The following is a 13,661-nucleotide window of genomic DNA, read 5'->3' as shown; positions in this document are numbered from 1 at the left end:
ATGGGATGGGTCTTTCCACATTGATTACTAATTAAGAAAATGTCTTATAGCTGGATTTTATGGAGGCATTTTCTTAACTAAGGCTCCTTCCTCTTTGATGACTCTAGCTTGTGTTATTTAACATAAATTGATACATAAAGCAGACCAATACAGTGTGTGTGTGTGTGTGTGTGTGTGCTTGTGCATATGAATGTGTGTGTGCGTGCATGTGTTAGCATGACTCACAGTGTACATGTAGAAGTCACAGGACAACTTGCAGGATTCAGTTCTCCCCTTCTATATCATGTTAATTCTAGAGACTGAGCTCAGGTGCTGAACCTTGTTGTCAAATACCTTTACCCACAAGGCCACTTCACCAGACTCACCGTTTGCTTTCTCCACAATAGTCATTCTGACTTCAGTGAGATGGAATTACAAAGTGATTTAATTTGTGGTTAAGAATGTTGGACACTAAGAAATATTTTGTGGCTATTTTTACTTTTCCTTCTGAGAACCATCTGTTCAATTCATTGCCCATTTATTGATTGGCAGGGTTTTGATTTTTTTTTTCAGAGTTTCGTTCTTTACATATTAAAGACATTAGCTAATTTTCTGAGACCTAGCTGGCAAAGGTTTTCTTCCATTGTGTAGGCTGTTTATTTTGTCAGTAGCTTCTTTGCTGGGGAGAAGCTTTTCAGTCTCATGTAATTCCACTTGCTAGTTCTTGAGACTATTTTCTGTGCTACTTGCGTCCTATTAAAAACTTCTTACCTGAAAGTCTTAGCTAGGGCAATATGGCAAGGGAAAGCCATTCAGTTGAGAAGATGTGAAAGGGAGAAGTTCAAGTGTTACTATTTACAGGTGGCATAATTCTTCACTTAAGAGATCCCACAGAAACCACTGGAAAATTTTAGTGCCCATAAACACTTCCTGTAAAGTTGGTAGGATACAGGATCAACATATAATAACCAGTGTTTGTTGAGAAAGGAAGTAGGACAAACTAGCCCATTCACAGTAGCTTTAAAAGACTAAAATATCTAGGAATAAACATAACCAATGAGCTGAAAGATCTCCATAAGGGGGAATTTAAAATATTGAAAAAAAATTTCAAGAAGACACCAGATAGTTGAAAGGTTCTATGCTCCTGGATTGACAGAGCTAATACTGTAAAAAGGAATCTGCAGATGCAATGTAATTCCCATAAAAATTCCAGTGACATTGTTTTCAGAGCTAGGAAAAAAAAATTCCAAAATTTATATGAAACCACAAACCCCCACAGATCTTCTTTCAGATATTTTTCAACTTCCTGTTTTCCCAGGAAGAGGAGACTCAGTCCTGTTAGATACCTTTACCCCAGTCTCACCCATGTTTCTGAGAGAACTGTCTCATGGTTCAACCGCGGGTCAAAAGTCGCTGCTATGTTGCTGAGGTCTTTGGATACAGTTGAGTCATATAGCGCATCTGGTATTTTCTTCCCTGTTTAACATCTTGTTCCTTTTGCTAATACTGGCCTGGTTTCTGTTGACTTTGCTATCTGTATAGGGATCAGTGATTCAGACCCAGTGCTCTGTGGAAAGTATGGATTGCTGTTGCTGACCCATGACTAGTTCCTGTAAAGCCGGATGACCCTCAGGCTTGCCACCTACTCCAGGTAGGGGATCACTTTTCCCTGAGCACTTTGAAGAAATGGCTTCATTGTTTCCTAGCTTCTGGTTTTGGTGAGGGGTGATGTGGTAGTCTGATTTGAGATATTTTTCTATATAGTATTTCTTTTTATTCTGTCTGTCTGTCTGTCTGTCTGTCTGTCTGTCTGTCTCTCTGTCTGTTCTTTTTTTAAGACCACTGTGTACCCTGGGCTGGGCTTCTTCCTGTCTCTGTATAAGTTTTGTTCTTTGTGAGGGCATCTCTTGGCTACGCTTCTTTGTTTTTCTGGCTTCTTTGTCAGCCTCTTTTCAAACACTGGTGATACCTGCGCTTCCACTCACCTCTAGAAAAGACCTTGGGAACAGTAGATGTGACGGACTTCACTTAGGAGAAGATATTGGGGATCAGGGACCCAGGGGCCATTTCTTTTTGGAACATGTCTTGAGGGTTAGTTTTAATATTGATCAACATGCTTGAAAACCATACACGTAATATTCTGTGACACATGAAACTTGCCTCTGTTTTTAGTCCAGTTAACTTCTGGTAGAGAAACAGGGTGAATGACCCCTGCTTGCTGTGGTAACCATGATGAAAACTCCTTCATTTCTCCATGGTTTGTTCCCCTACTTCAGAATATTCCGGACCTCTCCCAGCCCTGGTGACACGTGGGAGGGAACCCAGTCAATTACACAACAGTTCTGTCACCCGCCTTTCCAACTGCCCAGATTGTTTTCCAGCTGCATTGAAATCTCTGAGATCCATACGTTTTGGGGCTCAAATCTGTAGGACTAGACAACTAGGTGATCATGCAGGAGGTGCCCAGGGCTAGAATTGAACCAGAGCCTCCCAGGAAGGGGCTAAGAAAGGAGGGCCTCAGATAGTGCTGCCCAAGCTTTTACCATCTATAAGGAGGCTTCTCTTAAAATGGCCTCACCTGTTTTCATAAGGAGGATTGAAGCCCAGGCTAATTTAGAGTACTTAGTGATATTTAGTTATTAGTAGTAAGAATCAGCATAGAACTGACAAGAGGTGGCTGATGAACAGACCGACTGTTAGCTGACGCCCCATCACCGAAGGTGAGCACGTGCTTGAGGGTTGGCCAGCACTTTGGCTCTGTGATGGAACTGGAAGGGATCCAAAGAGGCAGGATGGGAGGCAAAAGGTTACAGACATTCGTAGAACATGAGCATGCTCAATGGGGAAAGATACTTGTGTCTTCAAAATGTATGGAATCTAAAATACTCACTTTCCACTACTTGATCACAAAGAACAGCCTGTGATTTCTTATTGCCTTTAGCTCAAACTCAAGGTTTCTGAGTGTGTGTGTGTTAGCTGGCCCTCACCTCGGGACAGTCCCATCTTTCAGAACTCCTTCGGTGCTGTTTCCCCACTGCACACTCAACTCAACCCAGCCGGCCTCCACGGCTCCTCCTTGAACAGGCCCAGCCAGTTTCCTTCTTAAGGTGTACTCGCTCTTCCTTCTGCCCTGCTTCCTCAGCTATCCGCTGACTCAGTTCATTCCATTCAGGTGTCTGCTCGAGTGACGTCTCCTTACAGATCCTTCCTAATCATCTTCTCTGAAAAGGTCCCCACCCGTCACCTGTAAGATCAAGTGTCAGATTGAGCTGAACTTTGTCTGTTTCATTTCAGACCATGACCTCACCCTTCCTCTGCTTTTCTCTTCACTGAAGGGACAGATTCATGCAAGTTAATACTTCCATGTTTTCTCTGCTGATTGACTTCCAGTTAAGTTTGGCCAGTGATAGATCTATTACCCCGAGGCAGGGTTTGAAGAGGTAGATGGGTTGGAGGAGGAAGAGAAAGAGGAGGAGGAGGAAATAGAGGGTAAAAATAGTGGGAAGCCGAACAAGTTGTACACTTTCGGGTGACATCAGAAATGTCCACATTTTTTATTCCACATTTCCTAGCATCTTCAGAATGACATTGGCTTCTGGGCTTCTATGATCCCATTTCTTTCCTTTATTCTGAAACAGCAATGGCTGTATCTCCAGTAAGCCTCCTTACCACCTAGATTCTCTACAAATATTGCTGACTTTGCTGTAGCTAATTCCCCACCTAAGACTCTGGTTGGCTGCTTATTGGACCACTGTTTCCTGACTGGTTTCTGATTGGTCTACCCTGTTTTGTGTCTTCCATAGCATTTATAACTTACTACTATTATTGCTTTCCTTGTTTATAATCAGCTCCCTCCAACTGAGTATATTAATGATATTGTCTGGGGATTTGGAACAGCCATTTGAAGCTGAAATAGGGAGTCATCATTTCTGCATCCTCACTAATGCCCCATTAGCCAGTAAGAAGGCTCCTGTGTGACCCTACCGAGAGCACTGTAGATAGCTGCAGGAATGTTCAGAAAGGCAGAACCCAGGGCCCACACTACATGGAGGTTCTGACTGCTTTTCATTCTCCAGCATCAGGAAGTGATGTCTAAGTCCCAGCTGCCAGAGCCTTGGGATCTGGGTCTTTGTGGAAAGAAAGTCACTCACCACAGGAACGAGCCCACAGTTGGTATGGCAAGGAAATATTTTCTATTAAGTTGGGAAAGTAGGAAATCACAAATAAAAACAATACTATGGTGTTGTGCTGTGTCCAAAAGGTCTCAACTAACTAACTCTAGTGTGAGTGTATATGATTACCTTAATGCACAAACCAATATTAAACTACATATTTGAAAAATAAAAATAACCTTGTGATTTGACTTCTTTAAGTTGGACAACTTAATTTGTTGTTAAATTATTGGTTTACTTACTACAGAATAAATCAGTGATTCAAATAGACAGTCAAATGTCAACCCGGGTACACAGCAGGAACATCAGAGACATATAACTGCTATGCCTAACATGGGCGATGGACAGAAGAGCAGGGTGCCTCCCCAAGGAGGACTCTGACCATGTCACGTGGGTCTCCACACATTTGGTGGCCACTTCCATTTCCAAGGTCACTTAGGAATGCAGGTTTTAGTTTCTATGTAGCTAGAATTTCTTGACTGTGTTTATTGTTCATTAAATTTTATTGGATTAAAGTGGCTGGCAAACATTTCTAATTTTGCTATTGGCTTTTTTTTTCTAGCTAGTACATAATTGATTTTGTAAATGTTCCCTAGACTTGAAGGAGAAAAAGAGGTTGTAAGGTATTTGAACCAACTCTGCTCACAGTGTTATGACTTTGTTTATTATACTATTTCACTTTTTCTTATTTATACTTACTGTTTTTGACCCATATTAGAAATATTTCATTGTGTGATTTACTGATTTATGGTGCAGGGGATCAAATTCAAGGCATCCTTCATGTTAGATAAGTACTCTACAACTGAGCTATAACCCAAGCCAAAAATAAATACTTTAAAATTTCCCAACTATAATTATATTGTTTTTACATTTTTAAAGATTTATCTCTTTGGATAACATATAAATATATAGTAATATACTATGCAAACAAGATCAATAAATGTCATTCTATTTGAAGGTATGACTTTTATGACTTGTGACCTTTACCGTCATACAATCTCTTTAGCTTGTGTCCCATTTTGAGACAATTTAAATTCATTTTTACATTTTGTACAAGTATGTATTGTATATTGAAATATCCCTCATGCTCCCTCCCCTCCCTTTCTCATCTCTGCCCCAAACAGTTTCCTGTGTCCCCCTAGATGATTTTACTTCCAATTTCATGTCATATATCCAGATGTGATTTTATGTCCCACTATAAAATCCAGGGACCACAAATGAGAGCGTATGAGTCTGGTTTAATTCCCTTACTATGATTATGTCAAGTTACATCCATTGTCCTGTGAATGGCATAACTTTGTTCTTTTTTACAGATGAAAAGATTCCCTTGTGTATACGTCCTATCTTCCTTATCTGTTAATCTGATCAGATCTCCTGTGTGAGGGAGTTCATAATTTAGCTACTACAAATAGTGGCTAAAATAGTGCTGTAATAGCTATTGATGTGTGAGTGCTTTTGTGGTATGCTAACTTGGAGTCTTTGGGGTAAATTCCCAGGAATGGTGGAACTGGGTCTTATGGAACATCTATTTTTAGTTTCTTGAGAAACCTCCTTGAGAAACCTCCATGATTTCCATAGTGGCTAAACTAGTTTCCATTCCCACCAGCAGTATGAAAGGTCCTCTGTCCAGTGATTGTTATTATTTGTTTTCTTAATGACTGATGTTCTATCAGGGTGAGATAGAATCTCAGTGTAGTATTTATGTTCGTTTCTCTGATAGCTAGTGAGGTTGAACCTTTTTCATATACTTACTGCAATTTATATCCCACCTCTTGAGAATTGTCAACTCCTTTACTGTTTATTTTTCTATGATTATCTATTGTTTATCCTGCTTTGTCCTGAGCTTGTCTTGTTTCCTTTCTACTTGCTGTGACAAAGTACCCTGACAAAAGCGATTTAGAGGAGAAAGGGTTTATTGTGGCTTATGTATCAAAGTTCCAGTTTTGGAGAGAGAGAAAGTCACAGTGGCAGGAGCTTAAGGGCGCTGGTCACATCACATCCATAATCAGAATCTGAGAATAAAGAACGAATGCAAGCTGCACTTGGCTTGCTTTTGCCTTTTTGTTCCCATCAGGGCCCAGACAATGAAGTCTTGCCGCCTCTATCTAGTGTGGGTCTTCCTACCTCAATTGTCCCTATTAAGCTAATCCCCCACAGACATCCTCATAAACTAATCCAATCTAGACAATACCTCATTAAGAATCTCTTTCCGGGGGATTATAGATTGTGTCAAGTTGATAATTAAAACTAACCATCACATAGCTCTTTTAAAAATCCCCATTACTGAAAGTAACTGTTTGATAAACAACATTGTTATGGTAGGAATGCAAAGTGCTGCATCTCCAAATGTGTCCAGAATACCTGGCTCCAAACTGCTGGGCTGACTGGACAAGTTATAGAATCTTTGGGAGGTGGGGCCCAACTAAGAGAACTGGGTCACTAGGGACAGGCCTTGAAGGTTATGCCTGCTTCTGGTTCCAACTGAAACTGCTTTATGTCTGTAACTGTGATACAAGAGTCTTGGTTCACACTGTGCTATCATCTAGTCTGCCATGCTGGCTTGACCATGGTGGGCTGCGTCCACTGAGGCTGAGCCCAAGTAAGCCTTTCTACTCTTAAGGTCATTCTGACAGTGATGAAAAAGGTGACTCATGCAAGCACAGAGTTCAGACTTTTTTCAGTGCCAAAGTAAGAATACATGTCTTTTTTTTTTTTTTTCCGAGACAGGGTTTCTCTGTGTAGCCTTGGCTGTCCTGGAACTGATTGTGTAGACCAGGCTGGCCTCAAACTCAGAAATCACCCTGCCTCTGCTTCCCAAGTGCTGGGATTAAAGGTGTGTGCCACCACCGCCCTGCAAGAATACATGTCTTTAAGAAGAAAAATCTGGTCACATTACAAAACAATTGAAATTCTTGGCTTTATTCTATCCATTTAAATTAAATTTTACAATTATGTTTATTATAATCATTTCTTCTTTGTAAATAAAAACATAATTTTTATTAAGGTAGCATTTTGCTATGTCGTCTAGGCTGGTCTCGAACTCTACACTCAGTCTTCCTGTGTTGGGCTCCCAAAAGCTGAGGCCGCAGGCATGGGACATCACTTTTTTTTTTCAAATGTGTAATGGGTTTTCTCTCCATTTATTAGTTATTCTTGACAATTTATAAGTTCTTCTGCATATTTCTAATCTACTATTGGTGATTTTTATTCCTTTCCCCTTTTGATTAAAGGCATATTTATCTACTTGATTAACCCAAAATCTGAAGGCTTCTGTTCAGTTCAGAGGTGAGTGATGAGCTATTAATGGGGAAAGTAGGTGGCCTAATAATGAAGTTACTGTAGAGTTAAGACAGGAAGACACATGTGAGACAGAAGGTCCTCATTTGGTACCAACAGAAGTCTCGGAAAATGAGCCTGAATGATCAGAAATTCATCAAGAGGCTTGTGCTAGCTGTGCAGGGAAGGGTCAGCAAGTGTGATTTGACAGGACCAAGAGCCCCAGGTCTTCCAAGGTCTGCTTAGGAGAGGGCATCGGCTTTCCTGTGTCTAGGAGGTCAGAGAACACGGAAGCTGGTTAAGCTCTCTGTGGGTGGGAACCAGAGCAAGCACTAGCAAGGAACAGGATTTTACAGGAATGCTGACTACCAGTTAAACCTGTTAATGGATCCTAATTCCCTTTCAGTTAAATCTTTGGGCTCCCTCAATTTAACATGACAGCAATGATCCTAAGACCACTTCAGTATCCATGGAAATATTAACAAGTAGCTAAATTAATCCTTGTCTAGTCTCGAGGCAGTACCATGCTTGCTTCAGATCTGGGTGGCCAGATCCTCCAGGCTTCTGTAAATCTGGACTTCATTTCTCAGGACCCTCACTTTCTCTGGATGGACAGAATGTAGGTGGGACTTATCTTCATGTGGAGCCACAGTGCCCACCTCTGTGGCAAGCTTTTTCCCCTTCCCACTTTTGTTTTCAACTGACCTTGGAGAATTTATCTTGCATGCTTTCTCCTAATATATTTAGATTTTATAGTTTTGCTCAGCATTTTGCTGAGATTCATTATTTTCTGGGAAAAATTTCAGGAATAATTTTAATTTGTGTTATAATTTTGGTTTGGTCTCTCCTCTCTAAGCTATGTCTATAAGCTCACATGTATATATGTACTCATATGTGTATATACATATTTCTATATATACATATCATAAGAAAAATTTTAAGAACAAAAAGTGTAGTCTACTTGGTTTGTTAATTTTTCATTCTAGAGTAACTGTATGTGGGGTTTAGATATTTAGAACATATTTATTTAATGCTTATACAGGAAGCAGAGAAGCACACAAATATAAAAGTAAGAGAAAGAATCTTAGGCATAGAAGAATAGTTATTTTAGGAAAATCTATTGAAATAGCAATGAATAAAAAACTACCTTTCAAACTATAGAATTAGCGAAGCAGAATTCTAGAATTAAATGTTATTAAAAAAGACAAAAGAAGCAACAACAATACTAAATGTGTGGAGAACATGAACACTTTCACAGAGAGGCAGAAACACAGAAGGCTTGCCTTATACCTTGAAGAGAAGCATTTAGTCTTGTTCTTCGTAAGAGAGATGTGTATCAGTATTTGATAGAGACTTCTGATGCTCAAGTACCACATTTTACTTTCTGTTACAAACTTAAAAAGTAGATAAAATATATGAAATAAAATAAATTTTTTTTGGATGGTAAGCAACCAGGGTAGAGAATCCCTAAAGAAAACAAAGACAAAGAAAACAGTAAGAAAGAGGGAGGGGGATGAAAGGGAGGGAAGAAGCAAAAGAGGGAGGGAACAGGGTAGGGAGGTAGGAAGACATCGAGCATTAAATATCCTGATGTTGTGAACCTGGAGATAATTCCCAGACTTCCAGTGTGGAAAGGAAAGCCAAGCCTTGGGTCGTGCTACTGAGAGGAGGATTTTGAGTCTAGAGTACAGGGCTGGGATTTGTGAGGCCAAGCCTGGGAGAGGAGAATAGCTCTGATGGAGGCTGTGGGGATTTTCAGGACACTCAAGGGTCTTTCACGGGTTATTACTCTGCACAGGCACGAGAGGAAAGTACCTGAGACTGGGTTCAAAATCCACTGAAAATCAGTATGCAGACTAATTCCTGGACTTCACACATGACTGGAAATAGCTTATGTTCATAGCAGCCTGAGTGGAATTGAATAGAATCCTAAGAAGTAGGGCAAAATTGGCCCCAACGACTGACTGGATTTATCCTTAAAAAGTTTAAAAGCAAGTCTTAGAATAGTCCAGTTGGCTTCAAATTCCTCAGTTGTACCTAACGAGACAATCAAATTATTCAGAATAGTAAAAGAAAGTCGACAACAAACATAAAACCACGATGTCCTCCTATAAATGTTTTTTTTTAAAAAAGGTTAATGAATGCAAATAGACAAAAACAATAGCACTGGAATACAAGAATGCTAACCTAACTCTAATAAATATTCTTTGTATGTTTGAGAAAACTTTGAAACCTGGACACTGTCATGCGAGAAATGGAAACCATATAAAAATAGGAAAATGTTGCCTGTGGTGGCTGATTTTTGCCAACCTGACTGACTTTAGATCTATGTAGAGAACACATGTGTCTGAGAATGAAATTCCAGAGAGGGTGAGCTCAGGAGAGGAGACCTATCTCCACACTGAATGGGTAGCACCATGTTATGGGCTGGAGTGCCAAACTGAACAAAATGAGGAAGGAAGCTGCTTTCTGACGGAGAACACAAGGCCAGCAGATGCCTGGGGGTGCCACCATGACTTGGTACCCTGCCATAATGAACTCTATCCCTTCTTAAATCATGAACCCAAATTGACCCTTCCCTTCTTGTACATAGTCAAGTATTATGTTAAGTATTTTGTCACAGCAAAACAGTTAACTTCTTAAGATCTCAAATATATGGAAACTCAATGACTGAAATGGACTAAGCTAGTGTGAGAGCTAATTTTGATTGCCATCTTGATTAGATCTGAAATCAACTCAGCAACATGCCTTTGGGTAGTCCTTGAAGGAATTTCCAGGAAAGATTAAGGTGAGGTGAGGGAAGACGCTTCCACAGAATGGGTAGAACTTTCTGGCAGCAGGACAAATATAAAGAGGTCCAAGAGAAAAGTATTGCTTGCCTACATGTAAGCCTTTGTGTTGATAAGTGGTATTACCATTTTTGTTACTGCTTTTTTTCTCTCCTAATAGAACCCAGCTTCTTCCTCCTACAGAATGGACTGATGACCAGAGGCTCTCCGGGTGCTCTTTGAGCCTTCAGCACTGAGCCTCGTGGACTGATCAGTCACTGGGTTTTAAACCTTTCCATTATACATACAGACAGCCATGGTTAGACTACCAGGTAGGTATTGTGTAAGCCAATCTAATAAAAGCTCCTTAGGAATAAATATATTATTTATTATCAGTTCTTTTACTCCTCAGAACCCCGACTAACATTGTAAGATTACCAATAAATTGACCATTAAGGAATAAGTAATCAGTACATTTAAAGACAGTAGTAGGAAAGACCCAATGTAGCAGTTCAGAGACATATTCTGAAGAAAATAACTGATCATCAGTGGTTGATTTACATACCATTAAATTGTCTAATACACATTTGATTAACTGAAAAGGAAGCAAGGGCCAAAATATTTGAATACTGTTCAAAAACTTTCAAATTAGAGAAAAATCAGAAGCCCATAGTTAATCTAAGAAGATAAAATGTGAAATTAGGATGAAGCAAATGATTGAAAACCACAAATAAAACCTTTAACATCAGAAAGATCATAGTCACATATGTACAGAAGTCCAGAGTTAGAAATGACAGAATTCTTATCAAGTATTGAAGGAATCTCAGGTCTCAGCCTAAACTTAAAAATTAACTTTTCCAGAGACAAGTTCTGGGAGAAGCACATTCCGAAGGCTTATACACACATTCCAGGAGAAGGGCCAAGGTAAGAGAATTAAAAGGTTATCAGGAAGCTGGGCCTTAGTGCAATAAACCTGGGTAAACAGGAGCTATGGTAAGATAGACTTAGCTAACACTCATTGTCATAAGATAATGTGTGACTATGAGTTGCCAAGAAACCAGGTGTGGGAGTGGCCATTTGAGGTCAGCCTTTGTGGTTAGCATTGTCTAAGAGATGATTGTAAGACTGTCCTCATAAACCCTGTGAAAACTGTATAAAAACTGCTCTTAGCTTTAGCTCAGGGTTCCTCTAGCCTGTGTGTGGGGGAACCCCAGTGCACTGGATCAATAAACCTTTTGCTTTTGCATCGAACCCCCTGTCCATTAGTGTTTCTGTGGGAGTACATCTTCCTGGTTTGGATCTTAGGGTCCAACAGTATGAAGCAAGTCAGAAAACAGTAGAAAGATATCTTTAATGTGCTGAAAGAAATCTTTCACCTAGAATTGTTTAACCAGTCAAAACGAGAAATAGAAAAAGGAGATACACTGTTTTTGTTGGAATATGAAATGTCCCCTATAAATTGATATATTTGAGCACTTGGTCCCTAGCTGACAGTTCTGTTTGGGAAGGCTGCAGAGGTGCATCTTTGCTGGGGGAGGTAAGTCACTGGGGATGTGCTTTAAGGTTTTGTAGTCCAGGCCCACTTCCTGCTCTCTCTTTGGAGATGCCATTAGGATCAAGCACTTTCCTGCTCCTAATAGCATGCTACCCTGCCTGGTGCCTGGTTTTCCCCACCACAATGGTCTCTATTCTCTGGAACTGTAAATCCAAACAAACTCTTAAGTTTATTGTATTAGGATCCTTTATCATAGAAAAAAAAAGAAAGAAAAAGAAAGAAAGATAAATAAATAAATAAATAAATAAATAAATAAATACAGGACCTGTTACAGAGGAGGGGCACCATTGCTGTGGTCAACCTGACTGTTCAAGTCTGCTTTTAGGCTTTTGTTTTGTGGAAGGAACATGGAAGATTTTGGAACTTGGGGCTAGAAAAGCTGTTGGATGCTGTAAGTAGAGATTAATGGGCCATTCTACTGAGAACTTGGGAGAAAGTAAAGCTGAGAAAAATGCAAACAATGGTACCTGAAGTTTCAAAGGAAACAGGGACCCAATTGTACTACGAGGCATTCATGTGGTATTTTGTCAAAGAATCCAACTTCATTCTGCCAGTGTTCCAAGAGAATTAGAATCAGGATGATTTATAAAATAGTGGACTAATTTATTTGGTAAGGGAGATTTTCAATTGTATAATATCTAGTCTGTGGAATCATTATTGCTTTTTATCACATACTATGCTTAAATGAGTCTACAAAAAGAGTAACAAGTTGGGTAGAAAGAAGTTTTAAAATGTACAGTTTAGAGAGGATACAGGCACCAAGGTTACAGCACATGTGAAAAGGAGGCTATATTCACCAAGGACATTAGTGCCATTAAAGAGAAGCTCTCACTCTGCAATGTAACAATAGGAAAAGTGTCTTCTGAGGCGAAGATCCCACCCACCAATGGTTCCTGTGAAATGAAAGAGCCTGAGAGGTTTCCATGCTCTTGGAAAATTTCCAGCCTATCGAAGATGCTGCAACTGTGATCCAAGGAGGCCAGGGAGCCTGAGGAAGCAGAAAACTTGATAGCATCATCTGTTTTCTACAGTTTTGAAGGGATGAAAGATCCAAGAATGAAGAAATTGGTGGATTCTTCTTTGGTGTTTTTGGAGAGCCACTGAGACAAGGCAACACATGGCAGGGTTGGAGTACCTGCAAGGAGATCCTGAGAGGCCCTTCATGAAATTATGAAGATGTAGCCTGGGCTATAATGAAGCCTTTGGAACGTTGGAGATGTCATAGTGAGAGGATGCCTGCCAAGAAGGCTGTATACTGGGAGTTTGCAAATGACTGAAATAACAAAAGAAAGATGACGGAAATCAACAAGTAGCCAATGTTAAAGTAAGTCAACCATGTTATTAATAACTTAAATGTATGCAAATTAAATCCCCAGTTAATATGTGAATATTGTTACACTGTATAAAAGTTCAGGACTCAATAATACACTGCTTATAAGAAATCCATATGAAATATAAAGACATAGATATAAGTAAAAGACAAAAGAAGAAGGGAAAAGTAACATTTTGTACCACATGCTGTGGAATACTTTCCGCTGAGCATAACAACTATTGTCATTGTCATCAAAGACCACCAAGATCTGGCTTGTTGATATTCCCTCTTAGAGGTTGGGGGTACAGAGGGTCATTAGCTCCTCACCTGTGATTTCAGCCTCTCCCTCCTGTGCTTCTTTCCTAACTGTATATAATTCTGTCCCAGTCATCCATGCTCTCAGGTAGGAGGTAGGGTTAGAGTATTTGGTATATAAGGTTAACCATGGAGATAGATTTGGGTTTCCATTCATCCTGTGCTGAGATTGTGTGTGTATGTGAGTGAGTGTGTGTGTGTGTGTGTGTGTGTGTGTGTGTGTGTGTGTGTGTGAGAGAGAGAGAGAGAGAGAGAGAGAGAGAGAGAGAGAGAGAGAGAGAGAG

The 13,661-nt window shown here is 39.9% G+C and overlaps 1 long non-coding RNA gene across 1 annotated transcript in view; it reads left to right on the top strand.

Annotated features, from left to right (window-relative positions):
- The first annotated feature begins 11,073 nt into the window (after positions 1-11,073).
- The window catches only part of LOC114622688, a 25,412-nt gene continuing 22,824 nt past the window's right edge, over positions 11,074-13,661 (top strand). The window contains exon 1 of the long non-coding RNA XR_003711656.1: positions 11,074-11,119. This is a non-coding gene — a long non-coding RNA (uncharacterized LOC114622688). The remainder of the gene's footprint in view (positions 11,120-13,661) is intronic.

The sequence above is a fragment of the Grammomys surdaster genome, unplaced genomic scaffold, assembly GCF_004785775.1.
Source record: "Grammomys surdaster isolate TR1022 unplaced genomic scaffold, NIH_TR_1.0 191, whole genome shotgun sequence".
Classification (NCBI taxonomy): Eukaryota; Metazoa; Chordata; class Mammalia; order Rodentia; family Muridae; genus Grammomys; species Grammomys surdaster.
Note: the sequence above shows the minus strand (reverse complement) of the source record. Positions and strands in the feature narration are given on the sequence as shown.